The 18,663-nt window shown below is 43.5% G+C and overlaps 1 long non-coding RNA gene across 6 annotated transcripts in view; it reads left to right on the forward strand.

The window, feature by feature from the left end:
- The first annotated feature begins 786 nt into the window (after nucleotides 1-786).
- LOC119241949 (uncharacterized) overlaps nucleotides 787-18,663 on the forward strand; it is a 40,889-nt gene continuing 23,012 nt past the window's right edge. For 4 of the 6 annotated variants that reach the window (XR_008551257.1, XR_008551259.1, XR_008551260.1 and 1 more), the window contains exons 1-3: nucleotides 787-1,024; nucleotides 16,721-16,790; nucleotides 17,247-17,532. This is a non-coding gene — a long non-coding RNA (uncharacterized LOC119241949). The remainder of the gene's footprint in view (nucleotides 1,025-16,720; nucleotides 16,791-17,246; nucleotides 17,533-18,663) is intronic. The other 2 variants (XR_008551262.1, XR_008551258.1) reach the window with 2 other exon arrangements.

The following is an 18,663-nucleotide window of genomic DNA, read 5'->3' on the forward strand; positions in this document are numbered from 1 at the left end:
ACCTGCAGCTGACCCGGCAAGAGCTCGGCCCCGCCGTCACAGCCGCGCTGTCAGCACGGGCCCACCGCCCTTCAACTGGCAGTAAATCCAAGGATACTTTCCTGGCTTTAATTTATTTTTTTAAGTAGCTTTATGAGCGTGTTAATAAAAGGAAAACCCTCTCCTTGGCCGACCGTCCCTCAGCCTCTGTTGTCTCCTCTCACCTGGGGAAATCCCTGGAAACAATTGGCCCCTGCTCCCCCCCATAAAAAGGTTTATAGATCTCATATTTCAGGGAAATGTCACAGAATTGGAAACTAAACATTGTTCATAACACATTGTCACCAAAGCCTTGTGACTGAGAAAATAAGCAGTAAGACACATGGTATCAGTTGACCAACTTGTTTATTAACTATAAGTATTTTGGATGGCAGAAAAACAAGGTTTATAGATCTCCCGGTCCCTACAACTCAGCCCAAAGTAGCGCTCACTTGACAGTATTCAGAAATCCACTCCATGACCCATCCCAGAAGCTGCCCCTCCTGCAAGGTCAGGCGGGGCCGGGGAAGGCCCATGACTCTGTGAGTCACGCTGGCCAGGCCACTCGCCAGGCCGTGCCTTCCACAGACAGCGCCTCCACCTCGGAGAGGTTTTGAAACCTTTAACATCGCCGAGGAGAGGCCCACACGCGTCTAACACACTCAGTTCCCTGCTGAGCTGCAGCTGAGGCCTTGGGTGCAGGGATCGGGCCGCTGGCGGTGTCCGCCATTTTGCGTCAGTGAAGGATTCTGGGAGGGAGGCCATCTTGGGAGCGGCCCTTCTGCGTCCAGGCTGCCGGCCGGCAGGTATTTCCCTCAGTTGTGTGATTCCGGCGGGGACCTCAGGCGGCCACGGGGTGCTATAGCCTCTGGGCGGCTGCCGTCTTTGTGATGTGAGTTTGTGACTGGAGGACTCAGGTTGTTCAGTGGATCATTTTAATTTAATGTTCAACAACAACAGTGAATTAGTCTACAGCCTGTCGGCCTTCTCAGCCTCAACACTACCGGTATTTGTTTTTTATCTCGTTTTTTAAAAAATATTTATTTATGCATGCAAGAACTGGGGTACAGACCAGAGTTGGGGTGTGTGTGTGAGAGGATTCACCAGAGACAGAGTGGGGAGCAGAACAGGCAGACTGACTGAAACACACTGCTGAGGGGAGCAGCAGGGAGAGGTCTGCTGTGCCATGTGGGTAGCTCCCTGGCCTGTGCGGGATTGAACTGGTGCTGCAGAGACTGTGGATAGCTTCTCAGTGCTGTGCTTAACCCCTTGTGCCACCAGGGAGGCCCTGGGGTCTGGTCATTGGTGGTGGTGGAAGTGGTGGAGGCAGTTGTCATGTTTACTGTGGGATGTTTGACCACATCTCTGGCCTCTATTCCCAGATGCCAGAACCACCCTCCTGTTTCAGTTGTGATTACCAAAAAATATCTCCAGACCATTGCCTGAGAGGAATGGAATCTACCCTGGTTGGGAACAGCTGGTTTTAACCATACATTGTGGTGGTGGGTGATCTGGAACCCAGTGGGGCAGAATGTGTTCTTTGGGTGGCAAAAAAAAATCTTGTTCTTTTTATGCATAAAGCATAGATACACATAAGGTGGAGAAACAGCTCTACAGTTTTATCTGCAGTGTGAAATTTTCATGGAGGGTGGTAAGTAGGGGGAAAAAGTTTAAAACACACTCTTTAGGGGAGTGATAATGGAAGAAAAAGACGGGAAACACCATCTAAAGAGATACAAATTGAAGATATTGCAGGTTTATTTTCCCACTCTCTAGGGAGCTGCCTTCACCACAGGAATTCTCCCAGTTCAGTTTTGAACTCATGAAATGAATTGACGTTTACCCCAAATATCATTATCAGAAACTGAAGGAATAATAGTGTCCACATGCAAGTCTTCTGCTGCACTAGGTCTTTTATTGGTTGGATTGCACCTCATTTTAGGTCCAACTTGGTGATCTCTAGCATCACCTTTGGTCAATGGGAAGGAGAAATAACTAGCAGGATGCCTGCAATGAGCCAGGCATTATTGTGGAACTTTTAAAAATTTAATTTTTAAAAACTGTATTTTTTTTTATTGCGGTGACATTGGTATACACAACTGTGTGGTTTTAATCCTACATTGTACCTAATCACAATGTAGGATTGAAACCATCTCAGAGGCACAGATTTCGCAGGACTTCAGGTAGATGCGACCACATCTATGCGGGAATCTTTGCAAGAGTCCCCAAATTAAAACTGCAAGGAAGGAGTTGTCACTATCTCCATCCTATGAGAGATAAAGGTTTGCATCTTGCAACTGGTGGGGATGGGATTTGGATTTACAAAGAGAACTGCCTAACTGAGAAGTCTAGGAGAGTCCCTTGCTTTGAATAGGAACTCCATAAGTGCATGTAGATTATTCTTGGGTTTTCTCTTTTTCAGTAGACCAAACTGAGTTTGGTTTAGTTAAAAGAAGAACAAGCAAAATGACAATAGATTGGTTTAGAATGTCTCCTTCTTCCCTCCATCCTTTATTCCCTCAAAATATGCATTGAGCAGCTATGATATTTTATGTTCTCTGCTGGATGATTAAGTGCCCTTGTGATGCTTACAATCTGCATCTGTCCAATATGGCAGCCGACTATGCCGCTCGAGTGCTTAAAATGTGGCTTGTGTGACTAAAAAATTGAATCTTCAATTTTACTTAATTTAAATTTAAAAATGGGTGCCTGGTTCAGTTTTTTTTTTTAAAGATTCATTTATTTATGCATACAAGAATTGGGGTATAGGCCAGAGGTGTGGTGGGGTGGTGAGAAGATTTACCAGTGACAGAATAGGGAACAAAACAGGCGGATTGACTGAAATACACTGCTGAGGGGAGCAGTGGGCTAGTCAGGAGAGGTCTGCTGCACCATGTGGGTAGCTCCCTGGCGGGGGATGGAACTCATGCTGCAGTGGCTGCAGAGAGCTTCATAGGTTGTGTTTTAACCCCTTGTGCCACCAGGGAGGCCCTGGTTCAGTTATTGAAAGACTTTTCAGTACACTTACATCTTGTGAATCTGTCTTTTCACCCTGAAATTTTAACTATAGATCAAGTATTTCCTATGAAAACTAGTGTATGAATGGAGAAGTTCTGTAAGTGCAAAATATAAACTGCGTTTTGAAGAGTTAGTGCAACAGAGATTTTAGGGGAGTAACGGGGAGAGAGGCCCCAGTGGACTATGATAGAGGATTACTGGTGCTTTGATGGTGGGTGTGACGGAACAGCCATGTGAAGAGGTATGAACCTGTACCCCTAAATCATAGAGACCACTTCATTCTCTATTCCTCAGTTTCCCTGTCTGTAGAGTGGGAATCGTAATAGCACCCAAAACAGGTGGTTGTTAGGGAATTAGATGAGTTAATAGTTTATAAAACACCTAAAATAATGCCTGTCACATAATCAACATTATGTGAATATGTACTACATCCACACATGGCAAAAAAAATCCATTTGTGTTCTCAACACCCAACCGACTGTTAGCCGCTAGTAGGATGTGTTGTGGATCCTTCCATGCCTTTATCGTGGCCCACATAAACTGGTTATCAGTAACTACTTGTTTTATAAAAATGTGGTCACATTCTAAACACCTCTGTGGCACATGACTTTTAACTGACAAAACCTAGATTGTGGAATCTGCTTCGCCCAGTTAATTGGTATCCACAGAGGACAACATAATTCCACAGCAGAGACCTAAGTCCTTTCCTATCACCATTCCCCCATTAGCGGCCATTTTCTTTGTTGGCTGGAAATTTCTGAGCATTAAAATGTTACACCAGGGAGGCCGGAGAAAGGCCAACCTGATTAATTATACTTCCAAACTTGAGTAAGCTTTGGGGGCTGAGCTATGGATCCGGTGCATATGGCAAGAGGTTCATTTTGAGTTAAGTAACTATCTGAAATCACCCAACAGTTAGATAATTGACCCAATTTAATTTTCCTATAGAAAGACGAGCACTGGTTTGTCTGCTTGATCTATAGGTATGTCACCAGGCGCATTACAAACCAGTCGGCTAAGTATGAAGCTATTATTACTAATTAAAATCACTTCCCTGCAGAGCCCTCACCTCCCCCACCTCAATAGCCCACCTGCCCACATTACCCAGGATTCACCCCTTCAGGAACAGTTCATGTGAGCCAAAAATCGATAGCTCAATTAACAATTGGGATTGGGGCTTGCAGGCAACAGAGATCAGGATCAATAACTTATGTTCAGTGAAATTAAAGGCGGTTGTTAAGTCAAGTGTTTAAAAGTTGCAGACACGGCCTATGGGGGTATCTATCAAAACCCGCTGGGCTCTTTCTCTGGAGAGACGGAGAAGTACATCTCTCTCTCGCCCATCTTCCACATGGGTGGGTGCCTAATGAAGCGGGGACGTCCTCACCAATTCTTTTCTGAAATAAATCCCCTGGCCCCGGTACTGCCATGGGTGTCTGAGCCAACTGGAGGTAGGCTCTTCTTTCATCAAGTACAAGGCAGCAAGAGCAGAGAATCCACAATCATCTCTTAGTATCCTCTTCAGCATCTTTTGGGAGAGTAGAGTGAGGGAAGTTTCCCTGCATCTTAGATTTGTTTGGCCTGCCCAGCATCTTGACCATTTAACCACTGACCTACCCTTCCACAAGCACTTGCTCTGTTCCCCGAAGCTTGACTTTCAGATCCTTCATGAGCTGAACCCTATTTATAGTCCCAGGATTATTACTTGTGTTGGTTAGGATGGACCAGACTGAGGTAACTAATAGCTCCTGACATGCCAGGGATGAACACAACAGAAGCCCGTGACAGTTCTTTGTGGGGATTCAAATTGGAGGGGAGACACTTCTCTAAGTGAAGGCTGGACTGCTTCCACCTTGCGGCTCCTCCATCCTCGAGGACCTAATTGTCATCTTCATCTGGCTGATGGAAGGGAGCAGGGAAAAGGCATGCATCACCTCTTAAAAGCCTGGACTCAGAGGGCATTCAGTATTGCTACTTCCATTACTTGGCCTAATCATTAATCACTGTGCTCGCTGCAAGACAGGCTGGGAAGCAGAGTCTAGCTTTCATGCCTAGGATATAAAGTAGGGGAGAACAGACTTGGGGGAGCAGCTCTCTGTCCCCCGCATTATCATTACTTCCCTTTGTGGATCTCTGTAATTTTACCTGCCTATCAGGCTGTCTTCCCCTATCTTTTTTTTTTTAAAGATTTATTTTATTTGTTTACATGTACAAGAGCTGGGGTGCAGGCCAGAGGTGAAGCGTGTGTGTGTGTGTGTGTGTGTGTGTGTGTGTGTGTGTGTGTGTACTCACCAGAGACAGCGTGGGGAGCAGAACAGGTGGATCTACTGAAATATACTGCTGAGGGGAGCCGCAGGGAGACCCGAGAGGTCTGCTGTGCCATGTGGGTAGCTCCCTGGCCGGGGATTGAACTCGTGCTCCAGTGGCTGTGGACAGCTTCATAGTGATGAGACTTAACGTGCCACCAGGGAGGCCCTGTCTTCCCCTAGCTTTTGATACTAGAATTTCTCTTTCTTCTAGAGTACTTGTTCTATCAGATGGGATAAGTCACACCCTCAGGCCCATGGAAGTGCCGCATGACCCTAGTCGGCCAGTTGCAGTCCGTTGGGATATTTCTGCGGGAACATAATAGAAGGCCGCCTCTTTCACTGGCCTTACTGACCTGGCAGGGCGTGAGTGTCGGATGACTAGTGTGTCTCACCTGCAATTTGAATGACACTTACCCCATTTCCTGTGTTTGCTGAAAAGGGAGCTGGAGCCCCGAGAACATCCCTGAGAACGTGACTTCTCGGATCCAGTAATGCCTGAAGCTGGTTTCTCTGGGTTTTTCTAGAGAAAAACTTGAATATGTGTCCCTTGGCTTGCTTGGAGAGTGATTGTCTGAGGCAGACTCTTCTTTGGTCACAAACCTTTTCTATTCAGTGAAAACAGAAATATCAATCGACGGAGCCAACGATAGTCCTTTCTTACTACCTTGAAAGGTGGTTTTTATTTTGGCTTCTATCACTAGGAGCTGAAAGAACAGGATTGAAATATTTCCTCCTATTAACACATGGGGCCCTTTATTTCTCCATAGGCCCCCCCACCCCTTGTTTGCCTCGTGCTCCTGACTTGGCCTGGACCCTCTTCATCCATGTCTGTTGAGCAATATTCGTCTCAAGCACCAACTAAATTCAGTAAGCAGATTCAGGCTCTCAAGTGCCAGGCAAGTTGCTGGGCACTGGGGCGCAGACATGAATGAAATAGGAGCTTGTGGTCTGGTAGAGAGACAGATACAGACACAGAAAATCACACGGTGAGAAGAAATCGTAACAATCAGCAACAATAACCTGTATTGTTGGTGGGGGGGTTGGACTGAGAGACCCCAGACCTGCTTCCTTGTCTGGTGACAGCCACGTGATGAAACACAATAGGCACTAACATTTATTCATGGATGAGCACTTTACATGGATTCTATTATTTAATCATCATAAACCTCTCAGGGTAGGCACTATTGTCTTTTCATGACTCCAGAGTCAGTGTTTAGAGGAATGACTGGCAGGCACTGGGTAGCTGCGTGGACATCATAATACTGCACAGCACAACCCACAAACCCTGCCACATAAAGCAAACCAAGACTAGTTCCCAGACATCTGGGCATCGGTAGGAGTTGGCCAGGTGGCGTTGCTGTGCTGTTCTGGGGATCGGGTGGCCACAGGCTGATCTAGGCTGCTTTGGCACCATGACTGTGCTCTATGGCCACACATCCTCTGACAGGCTGGTCTGGGCGTGTGACCATGGAGGCACACATCCAGTCCATGACCCGCATGCAAGTTGGCTAACATCTTACCAGCCTAGGCAAATTGCATGGCTAGGCGCAGAGTCAGGGGAAGAGAGGATGGACATTGCAGAGCTGTGCAGAGAGGGGTGCCTATAAGAAAGCATGAAGAATTGGGACCATCCTGAGCACAGTGCCCAGTAGCTGTGCGTCTCGTAAATGAGTGACTGAGTCATCAAGGCCCCGAGAAGTTGGGAAAAGAGCCAAGGCTGCATGATGAGGAGACACAGAGCTGTATTTGAGCTCAGGGAGTGTCTCATTCACAGACCAGACATTCATGTCCAACCCAACTCACACAGCGAAAGCCTTTTCCTGGGGAGCGAGGTCACAGCAACACTTACCAGGGTAAGAGTGATTGGTTTGAAAGCTTCAACTGAGTTCAAATTTTTATTATTGCTTTCAATAATCAATTTAAATAATTATTTTAAATGATTCATTGATTTTAATAATTAATGATTAATTTGTTACGTTATTACATTAAAATGGCAAGAGAGAAATAAGTATACAGCAAAAAAATGAAAATTATGTGTCATCTAAGATTACAACTGGTGATATTTAGGTATATTTTCTTATACTACTACTACTATATGCTGTTTTCCACCTTGACTTATAAATAATGCTGGGGCTGCAATTTTTTAATTTCATATATCTCTTCATTTCAGAAGTGAAAAACTTGTAATAAAATATTGAAATAGGAACAAAAATACCAAGCACCTCACCCCCATCTTAACCACTGCTAATTTTCTCTAGTCCTACTCCCCCACACGTAATTTTATGTTCACCTTTTCCTAACTATGGTAGTAATATATGGGCCTCCCTGGTGGCGCAGGGGGTTAAGCACAGCACTTATGAAGCAATCCGCAGCCACTGCAGCACGAGTTCCATCCCCGGCCAGGGAGCAGCCCACACAGCGCAGCAGACCTCTCCTGTCTCCCCACTGCTCCCCTCAGCAGTGTGTTTCTGTCAGTCTACCTGTTCTGTTCCCCGCTCTGTCTCTGGTGAGCCCTCTCACCCCCTGCACCTCTGTCCTGTACCTCAGCTCTTGTATGCATAAATAAATCTTTAAAAAAATTTAAAAAAAGTAATATATGATGACTTTCAAAAGATTTGAATGTACGGGAGCAAAAATGCAAAAATAAGAACCACCCCTCATTCCACCACCAAGAGGCAATCACTGTTAACTCTTCAGATTCTTTTCTCACATTATCATTATCGTTTCAGCAGTGGTATGAGTTTCTTTCTTTACAGAACTGAGATCATGCTAAACCTGCGATCCTTGTTTTCTTTTTTTTTTGTCTAATCCTGTATCATTTCTCCTTGTGATCAAAAGCTTTAAATAATATTTAAAATATATTTAAAAGAGTATTAGCTACTGCAACATAATATTTCAATGGCTGCACAGTATTTCTTCAGATAGATGTGTCGCAATCAATTCAGCATCCCCTCCGGGTCAACTTCAGCTATCATGCTTGACTGCAAGAAGCATCTTAACACGTTCATTTGGTCACATTTATGATGAATTCTTTAGGATAGATGGCTATGAGAGGGATTACTGGCCAGGGAAGCAGAGGTATATTTAACAGACTTCTAGATACACTTGTTTTTACACAGTGTATTCAGCTAACGCACGGGCATGCTGTCACGGCCTGAGTCTGAGTTCCACTGATCTCGTTAGCATAAGTATTTACTTCCCAACATTGATCTGCCTGAAGGAAGGGACAATCTCACACATGGTGTGTCCCCAGCCCAGTGACTGGTACCTCACAGGCACAGCTCTGACATTAGAGACAGTGTAGGTTAGTGGGGAGAGCACTGATTGGGGGGCTGGTGGGGTTGGGGGGGACCAGATAGCTTGGATTTGTGTCCAGGGTACATCACTTATTGGCAAGTTAACGAATCTTTTTGTCCTCAGTCTGCAAATCTGTTAAAGGAGGACCAAAAGGGACCAGCTCAGGTTGCTACGAGCACAGCCCACAGTGCCTGGCAGGTGCTACGTGCCCTGTGAGTGTCCACTTCATTCTTTTTGAATTGGAGGCTCAGCCTGTTGGCTGAAAGCCCCAGCCTTCGGAATCATGCGGCCCTAGGTCTTGTGCCATTTCCTGCTGTGAGACCTTGGGTATCACTTTCCCTCCGAGCTTTACTCTCTTCATTGGTAAAATGGACCTAGATCCTAGCTACCTAGGGTGTGATTGGTCTGTGAGGAGGAAACAAGATGACATAAGTATTCAGCATTCTGCCTGGCAGCTAGGACATGTTTAATAAATGGGAGTGATAGAAATGACTACAGAGGGAATATAGGTTTGCTGTGACCTGGTCCTGCTCCTTTCTCAGTGCGCCGCTGTTCGGAATGGGATGTGTCCTTGCAGACGTTGTGTATTTACAGTCATAAACATCTGCCTGCGTGGTACAGTCTGAGGGGACCCACAGCGCGTTTTCCTTGTTCTCGTCAACCCCTGGGTAGTTTGGAGATTCTCCCTCTTATTTCTGTTCTAGAGCTGATCCTGGTAGTAGGTGAGAAGAGAAGATGGGGAAAGGATCCGTCTGCATGTTTCCACTGCACGTTGGCCCTGGCCAAAGTGCAGCACTCACAGCTGAGGGTGCAGAGAAACCCATGAAGAGCCAGCAGCTGCCTCACCCTCTGGTTCATTTGTGCATTTGCCGGTATACTTCTAAGAGGAGGTTTTGGGGAGATTTGTTCTGGCAATGACCAAGAAAGGGGTATTTCAGTCTCTGAATTAATTGTGGATTTGTCTTTTCTCCTTGAAGTTCTATTTTTGCCCTATGTATTTTGAAACTTTCATTTAGGATGGTCATGTCTTTTAGATGATCTAATTCCTTTAGCATTGTGAAATGGCTTTTTATTTGAAGCGGTAGTTTTTGCCCCACGTCTACTTTGTCTGATATTAATCTAGTCACTCCAGCTACCTTTGGACGAATCTGACCATGGTATGTCTTTTCTTCATCCTTTGACTTTAAACCCATTGTGTCTTTATGTTTGGAGTGCCTTTTTTTGTAGGAAGCATGTAGTTGGACCTTGCTTTTTTTAATCCATTCTGATAATCTTTGTCTTTTAATGGGGCATTTAGATTTAAATGTGATGTGACTTTGGATGGAATTAGCTTTGAGTATTTCATTATGCTACGTGTTTTTTATTGGGTCTCTCTTTATTTTCTTTTCTCTTTTTCTGCCTTCCTTTAAATAATATATTTTTAATGATTTAAGTTTCTCTCTCTTGACTGATTAGCAATAGATTGCTTCTTTTAGTGGTTGTCTTGGAGTTTGTATCTTAGGGTATGTTTAAGTTATTACAGTATAGCTCAAGTGGAATTCTACCACTTCACATATAATATTACACCTCTGCTGTGGCCATATTATTTACATACATGTTCTACAATCACACATACTTTACACAGATGGTCTATCATCACATGTAATTTATACATATGCTCTACAATGCTATATAATTTACACTGATGTTCTATAATCACACTTAGTTTGCATATATGTTTTATAATCATGTTATTTACATATATGTTCTAAACTTTAAAGTACATTTTTTGGGTTTGTTAAAGGTTAATTCTCTTTCAAAAATATTTAAATACCAAGAGAAAATCTTCGAAGTCACTTCTAGTGTTCTACATTCCTTTGACTAGATTGAAATTTCTAGTTGATGGCATTTTCCTTCTTGGTAAGGGGCTTCTTTCAACATTTTCTGGAATACAACTCTGCTGGAGATAAACTCTTTCAGCCTTTTAAAACTGTCTGAAAACATCTTTATTTTGCTTTCACCTTGAAACATATTTTTTGAAAAATATTTTTTTCTGGGTATAGAATTCTACCTTGACATTTTTCTTTTAAAGAAGTTGCTCCATCGTCTTTTTGCTTTCATCATTTCTGAGGAGAAATCTGTCATTCTTATCTTTGTTTTTCGATGTAACATGTCATTTTGCTCTGGCTGCTTTTAAGAATTTTCTTTTTATCACTGGTTTTGATTTGATTAGGAAGTATCTTGTTGTGGTTTATTTTTTCTTTCACTTTTTTGCTGTACTTGGGTCTTGGTGAACTCTTCTTAGACTTTTTACCCTGTATGTATTTCATTTTAGACATCATTATTTTCATCTCTAGGTGTTTTGTTTGAGTCTCTAAGAACATTTTCCATGTTTTTACTTAACTGTTTGGACACATGAAATACAGTTGGAACTATTTTCATACACTTGTCTGCTATTGTAACATCTGTGCCTCCATTTTGGGTCAGTTTTGACTAATTGATTTTTCTCCTCCTGGCTGTGATTGTCTTCTTTGCATACCTAATAATCTTTGACAGGAAGCCAAACATTGTTGGTGCTTGGTTATATTTGTGTTCCCAGAAATCTTGAGTTATATTTTTGAATGCAGTTGTTATTTGGAAACGTTCTTCTGGGGCTTGCTAATTTTTAAGATCTGTGAGTTGAGACCAGATTAATGTCTAATCTAGGGCTGTTTCCCATGACTGAGGTTGGCTCCTCCTGAGAACTTTGAGTTATAATGTTTTCAGCCTGATATTTTGGAATAGGTATTATTCCTGGCTTTATGTGTATGCTTACTACTATCCCTCCTAATTTGTCAAATGCTTCTTTCTCTGACTTTAGGAAGTTTCTTCATATATATATGTTCCAATCAGTACTCTACCTCATATTCAAGGTTCTTTTGTAGCTCTTTAGGGTTGTCTCTGTACAAATCTCTACTCTCAAGTACCCCACCCTGCAAGTCCTATCTGCCTTGGTTTCCCTGAAACTCATATCCTCAACTCAGGAAGCCCGAAGGGTGACTCCTGGATGTCCCTCCTGCTTTGAGGGCTGAGGTAGACTTGAGGCATTATTCCTGGGATGTCCTATGGCTCACTTCATTTGTTTCCAATCTCTCAGGGATACTTCCTGATGTCCAGTGTCCTGAAAGTTATTGTTTCATATATTTTGTTTTTGTTGTTTCAGGTGGGAGAATAAATCAAATCCCTGTTGTCCACCTTGGCTGGAAGCTGATGTCTTCTGCAGCCTAAATAACCTTCCAGGGCTACTCAGTTACTTTGTTTTAAAACTCAGAATCAGCCTCAGTTTACCATGTTTTATTTCAGTTCTCATTCCATTGTTTTTTAAGATTTCTGCAAATGTAAATACACTATCGTCTTTTTGTTGTTGTTCAGATTTTTAGAGACTGTGATTCATTTTTCCTACAAGAATGTTGTTTTGAGATGAGGATTATTCCTCATTTTATGAGACAATGCAAATATCAGTGTGGTGATTTTATCAATCCCAGGGATTTGAGAGCTCTCTAAGACAGTTTAGAATTGTTTGCAGCCATTTCATGTTCCATGTTGCATCATTCTTTTCATAATTGCGTTCTTTAAATATATGCTTGATGAATAATCAGCTGCATCTCCCACTTTCAATTATATCTACTGTATAGCATTCCCCAAGGGAACTATTCAAAAACACACACTCATTAGCTCCATCAAGTATTTTCACAAAATAAAATTGATCTCTTTTCCCTGAGATTTACTTATTTATTTTTTTACTTAGGGATGAGAATCCTACCAAAAGCCTGGAAAAGGCAAAAAAAGTAGTTTGCTCAACAATCTTGCTGTGATAATTTTTTTCTTTTTTAAAATTATTTTTCTCCTTAGAGACTGACTTTGCTAAATTTGAGTAGAAAATTTCAAACATTTTCTGCTGAAGGGTTAATTACCCACTTTCAAATATATCATCTTGGGATATTTTTGCAGGAAATCTGTGGCTTTACTGCTTATTTAAATTACTTTTTCTTCATAAGATCCTTAGATTGCTAACTTGTAGAGTGAGCCTCATCTATTGTGATGGTTCTCAACTTGGTCTTCACATTAGAATCACCTGGGAATGTTTAAAAGTTGGCAATGCCAAGAGCCCCCACCCAGACCAATTAAATCAGTATCTCTGGGCACAGAGCCTGGGCATCTGTATATTTTAAAACTCCCCTAGTGACTTTAGTTTGCAGCCAGGATCGAAAACCACTGATGTAGTGAAAAAGCCCTCATTTCACAGATGAGAAAACAGAAGCTCAGAAAGGTTAGCTGTTTGCCTAATGTTATACTGATAAAGGGACATCTAATGCATGAAGTACACACTTAGTGCCTGGCAACAAGGCACTGTAGCAGTGCTTCAAAGACACTTTCTTATCCAGTCTTATAATGACCTAATTTTTAAAAAACCCATTTTGTAGTCAAGATTCACAAATGTTGAGTGATTTATCCAAGGTCACGTTGTTAAAAACGTGGACACACTTCTGTCTCCTGATCCTCAGTAGAAGACTTTTTTTTTCATTAAACCTCTCTGCTATGCTGTCACTGGGCTTCTTTAAGACTTACTGGCAGAGACGTTTCCAGATTTCAACCATCAGCTCTAAACCCATCAGTTTAGTGATGCATCAGTGGCTGGAACCTCTAGAGTGCCTGTTCATAGCAGGTGCTACATATATTTGTGAAATAAACAAATCAGTGCAGTCCACGTTAATCAGAATTATTGGCTTTAAATAAAAGAGAGCCTAGACCCAAGTGATCCAAATTAAAGGAGATTATATTGGTTTACATAATTTTTAGTGTGAGTATTCTGAAACTAGGTGCTCAAGTTCTATAACGAGGACCCTTATTTACCTCCATTTCTTGTTTTGGTTTTCCTGTGTTTTGGTTATTGGTGCATGACTAATAGTCTGATTGACTAGGTCTGAGCCATGGGTCAGCTCTTGAGCTAATCAATGTAGGAGGGAATGTAGTGGTCTTACTAGCTGGGTTTGGGTCACCTGATCTTCCCTAGAACCAAAGTGATGGTGGTGTTAGGTCCATAGGATCCAGGGGCCCTAGAGCGGGAGGAGAGTCTTCTTTCCAACGAAGAAGGGGTTGGGATATTGGCAACAGAAGCAAATAGATCCATAGGATTCTATGACATTGGACTAGGAGGGGTGGGACTTTGAAAGCCATCTCTTGAGAGCCTTGGATGTCAAGGGGGAGCCCCGATAAAACTGCAAGCTCCTATCTTCTTCTATCTCACCTGCCCCAGGCTGCGGAAATCCCTCTCCCCAGGGGCCCATGGAAGCACTTCGCTAGGTCTTAAATGCCATTCACAGCAATCCAGAAGCTAGTGACTCCTTCTTCTGTGCCAAGATATTATAAGAACAGGTTTACTTACTTACTGTTTGTGTGTGTGTTGGTGGGGCGGGGGGCAAGGTTGTTCTTGGGCTAAGTGTTAGTGTCCTTAGTTTTCCTTTAGGAAGACCCAAAGAATTCTCAGGACTAAGTACATCTTATAAGTCCTGCAAAGAAATCCCACTGACCTTGGGTTTAAAGTCACAGCCCAATCCGCCAGAGGAGCAAATCACTTTCTTTTCTTTTTCTTTCTTTCTTTTTTTTTTTTTTTTGAGGTTAGTCATGTCTTCAGAGGATTTCTAAATTCTCCTAATGGAAGGAATGCTGTGTGTATGCTGGTAACCATAGTCCTATAAAGCCAGAATTGCTGAGGCCCTATCAAATAAATGGAAATCAGTGAGTTTTGTCCATCTCCCATGCATACCACGTTGCAGATTCATATGGATGTTAGGCAGAGGCAGGGGAGGTTCTGGAGGGGAGAGAGAGAGGGAAGAGAACTGTTATTGGGCTGACTTCTCAGGGGTCAGTAGGAACTTGGGAGACCCAATGACACAATTGCTCTGAATGTTTGAAGAATAGCAGCAGCAGCATCATTTATTGCTCCAGTGGTGAATGTGCACAGCAGCTGGGAATGTTTTTATGATTTAAGAGGAGTGAAAGGTGCAGTGACAGTGCAGTTTGGGTGGAAGGTTGGGAGGCCTGGCCTCGGTGGGGTGGCTGGAGCTGGCGGGGGCGCTCAGAACACAGCCATTTGGGAAGACAGTGATGGAAAGCAGGTGGGTATACAAATCCCCTGAGGATACTTAGCTATTGGCTCTGAGTGTTCCGAAAAGTGAGAAAAGGGCAAGACATTTAGATAATCAGAAGACCAGGCATGTAACAATGTTGATGGGGCGGATGAGATTTATGTACAAAAATGTTCAGCACCGTTACCACTAACAGAATGAAAAATGGAAATAACTCAATTATTCCTCAATTATCTAACAATAGAGAATTAGATGAATTGCAATTCATTCATTTATAGGCTGTTATATAGCCATCACTAATGACACTGTGAAGAATTTGCAATAAAATGGGGAAATACTCTTGATCCATGAAAAATGAGTGGGACACACAATTAGACCATCTTTGTAATCATTCTTGGCTCCATTTTATGGTTCTGCCATTTTCTTTTTCCTGCCCTTAATAAAAACATATTTTGTGCCTGTGCTTTTGTAGGCAGTATGTCTGCATTGTGGAAATTTGGTAAAGCACAGAAAAGCATTACAAAAAGAATCACAATTCCATTACTTCGTGATGGCTGCTGCCAATGTTTTGGTGCATTTCCTTTTAGTGTTTTTTCCTCCCTGCAGGTGTTACCCTAGACTTCTCGAGTCTTCAGAATTTTTGGAAGCACTTTTGCCTTGGCAATTAACATAGCTGAGCCTTATTTCTTAATCAGTGGGTGGTCCATTACTTTATCAAGATTATCTGTGGATTTAGCGAATTCACTGTATTTTCTCCCATTCAGCTTCCTGGGATCTATCACTCCCCCCAATAGGGCAACTAGCCCCTTTCCTTTTATGTTCTCAGAAGAGGTGGTGGTGTGAAAGAGTTCCAGAATAACCTGGGGTTAATTGCAAAGAATGTTCAACATCACTGTTCTTGGAATTCATTGAGTATGCCCACCCCTGGGAGTTTCTCACTGCCGTGTTCCTCCGTAGGGCCCAGCTTCCCAGCATCCCCATTTCTATTTTGATTAAGCAGCATTCAATTAAGTAATTCCTATTAGTATATTCATTGATTTAATTCTCCCTTTGCTTCATTCCACCTAGACTTACATAGAGATCTTGAATTTCAAATTCAAAAATTATCATCAGGTTGTTCTGTCAAATTAAAGAAAAATTATTTCCATTAAATATATTCTTATGTCCTCTAGAACAACCAAATCTTACTTTGTGAAGTTGTATATGTGTATATTTACACACACATACATACACACGTACTCATGAAATATATATTTCAGTACGCACACATGTCTAAGATATATGAAGAGTATGTATGTTCATATATATGAATTTTAATGAAAAGTATTATGTAGGTTACTTTATAACTCAGTTTTCACCTACTGTATTTCATAGAATCTAGGATACCATCAACTATTATAAACACCATTTTTTATATAAAACAAAGAAAGGAAAACCGAAAAACCTTTACCAAAAAATATCACTCATTATAAGACATAACCAGACATTGATGTTATGATGCGAAAACATGTATGTCTTCGGTACAATGGGGTGTGTATAAACCAGCTATTGCTACAATAAAACTACATAAAAAAGACCCCAAAACTCTGCTCCGTAGCATGCAATGAAACGAATTGTTGATTGCCCATGTATCTGCAGGCTTGCTGTGGTGGGGAGTCTGGACTCTATGTATCATTTTGGGGTCTGGGGGGGAAGTGATGTGGCCTTGAGTCATGTTATTTCCATGACAGATCACTGGAGCATAAGAGACCAAGTCCAACAGAACGAGCTCATTTTGTGCCTCTGTTTGTATATTGTGTGTTCCCAACCCATTACCCGAAGCAAGTCACTTTTAGTCCAAAGTAAGATGTGTGTGTGGGGATATGTGTGTGTGGGGATATGTGTCAAAGATGTGGGAGGGAACCATTGAGACCAAGAATTCAACTAATAGGGTATTTAAAAATAACCAAGTCTTGTATTTCTTGCCCTTAGTGACCTGCCTCACACACCTTTGGAGCAAAGTAGATCATACATCTAAGAAGTGGAAGAGGAAAACAGACAGGTGCGATGGAGGGTGGTTTTTATCTTCTTCTTGGTCCATGAACACTCTCTGATGAGTAGGAGTTACTTTTTGAAGTCAGACAATAGACCTACACTGACATAATTTATGATTTCTTTAAAAAAAAAAGCCCAGGTAGGCAGGTGGTCAGGGAGAGGAATGAGGAGTTATTTCGGAGGAAATTCAGAGGCAGGCACTGGCCTCTGGGAGGGTGAAATCAGCATACATAAGTAGGATCCCCACTCTCAGGGGGCCTGGGGGCGTGAGACGTGTGGTACAGACCCTGGGGAAAGATGACAACATGGTTACTGGTAACCGTGCGCCAGATTAGGAGGTGTCTGGGAAGGGGGGCCAGGTCCACTCTTGAGAGGTGGGTGTCAAAGGGTAGGAACAGCTGTGCTGGGGAGAGTCGCTCTGTGCTCAGCACCGTTATTGGATCTGATATCCCCTCTCCTTCAGCGGAGAACTAGGTCTGGGTATGAGGTGAGGCTGAACTGAAAAGCTGCACAAAGGACTTGCGTCTGCAGCGTCGGTATAAGGAAGCCTGGAGAAGCCCAGCACGTCTCTGTCGATCAGCAGAGCGCAGTGGAACAGCCAGAGACCAACAGAACAGCAGTGCTTAAGCGTTGTCTGGTTTCAGTCACTGGGAGAGCATGTGACAGTGTAGATCGCCGGACCCCCGGCCAGACACCGAGGTCACAGTTCTGGGAAGGGACCTGACAACAGGCTCTGAGTGCGCACCCAGGTAAGATGGCTGCTGGTCTGGGGCCCGACTTGGAGAACCATCGCCCTAAGGCAGCTGTTCTCAACTTGCTTGCAATCTGCACTAGCTGGAGAGCTTTTAAATATCCCGTGCCTAGGCTGCACCCCAGACCAATTAAACCAGAATCTGGGGGTGGGACTCAGTCATCAGGAATTTTTTTTTAGCGCTCCCAAGGTGAATACGATGTGCAGCCAAGGTTGAAAACTGCTGCTCTAAGGAGAATTAATTTAATCAGTTTAACTACCGAGTCCACTGGCAGCAGGTACTGAATGAGCTCATCACAACCACCACCCCTTTGTCTGTGGACCGAGGAGCTTAGACGGGGCCTGTGCAGGTGTCTCGGAAGAACGTAGCCTGGAACTCGGAACCCAACCGCCTTCGTGGGTGCCAGGGAAATTAGGAGAAGCTCTTGACAGCGGGTGGAGGGAGAATGAGAATCATGGAGAATTTTAACCTGGTTATGTTCTCGTTGAAGCGGGACAAAGGTCACGGTCAGAGGCAGGCAGCTGTTGTGAATGTGATGTTGTGAACTACGGTGACTTCTTTGTTGTCATGACATTGTCTCCTGGTTGAGGTGATGTTGCTTACAGCCCTGTGTGTTCTCGGGCACAGGTTCACAGCTCCTCAGACGGATGTCACCACACCCTCCGGCCTCCACCCTGGACCCTGGGGTCCTCTGCCCCTTAGCTCCTCACCCCTGCCTCCCCCTCTAGTAGCCTCTGTTCTGCAGGCAGGTTTCTAGGTTCCGGTTTGGTTTAGTTTTGTCTGTTCCTTTGTTTTGTTTCTTTATAGTCTACACGTCCATGAAGTCATCTGGTATTTGTCTTTCTCCCTGTTGTGGGGCAAGCCCACAGGCTGGTAAGGGAGGGGAGCCGGGTGGGGAGTGGGCAGCAGGCGGGCAGGCCTCATGGCCCCCGGTGAATCTTTACTCCTTCTCTTTGGGTCCCCTCTCGTATTCTTTCCTCTCCTGACCTTCGCTTGTCCTCTCGTAGCCGTCCTGTCCCACACATTCCCATGTGACTCCCTTAGAGCCCGGCCTCCAGGCTCAGGTGTGCACACTCATACATGCCCACGCCATACTCCAGGTATCTGCTATCAGCACGCGTGGCCCGA

This window comes from Talpa occidentalis, unplaced genomic scaffold (assembly GCF_014898055.3).
Source record: "Talpa occidentalis isolate TD23 unplaced genomic scaffold, MPIMG_talOcc4v2.1 talOcc4.12, whole genome shotgun sequence".
In the NCBI taxonomy this organism is placed as follows: Eukaryota; Metazoa; Chordata; class Mammalia; order Eulipotyphla; family Talpidae; genus Talpa; species Talpa occidentalis.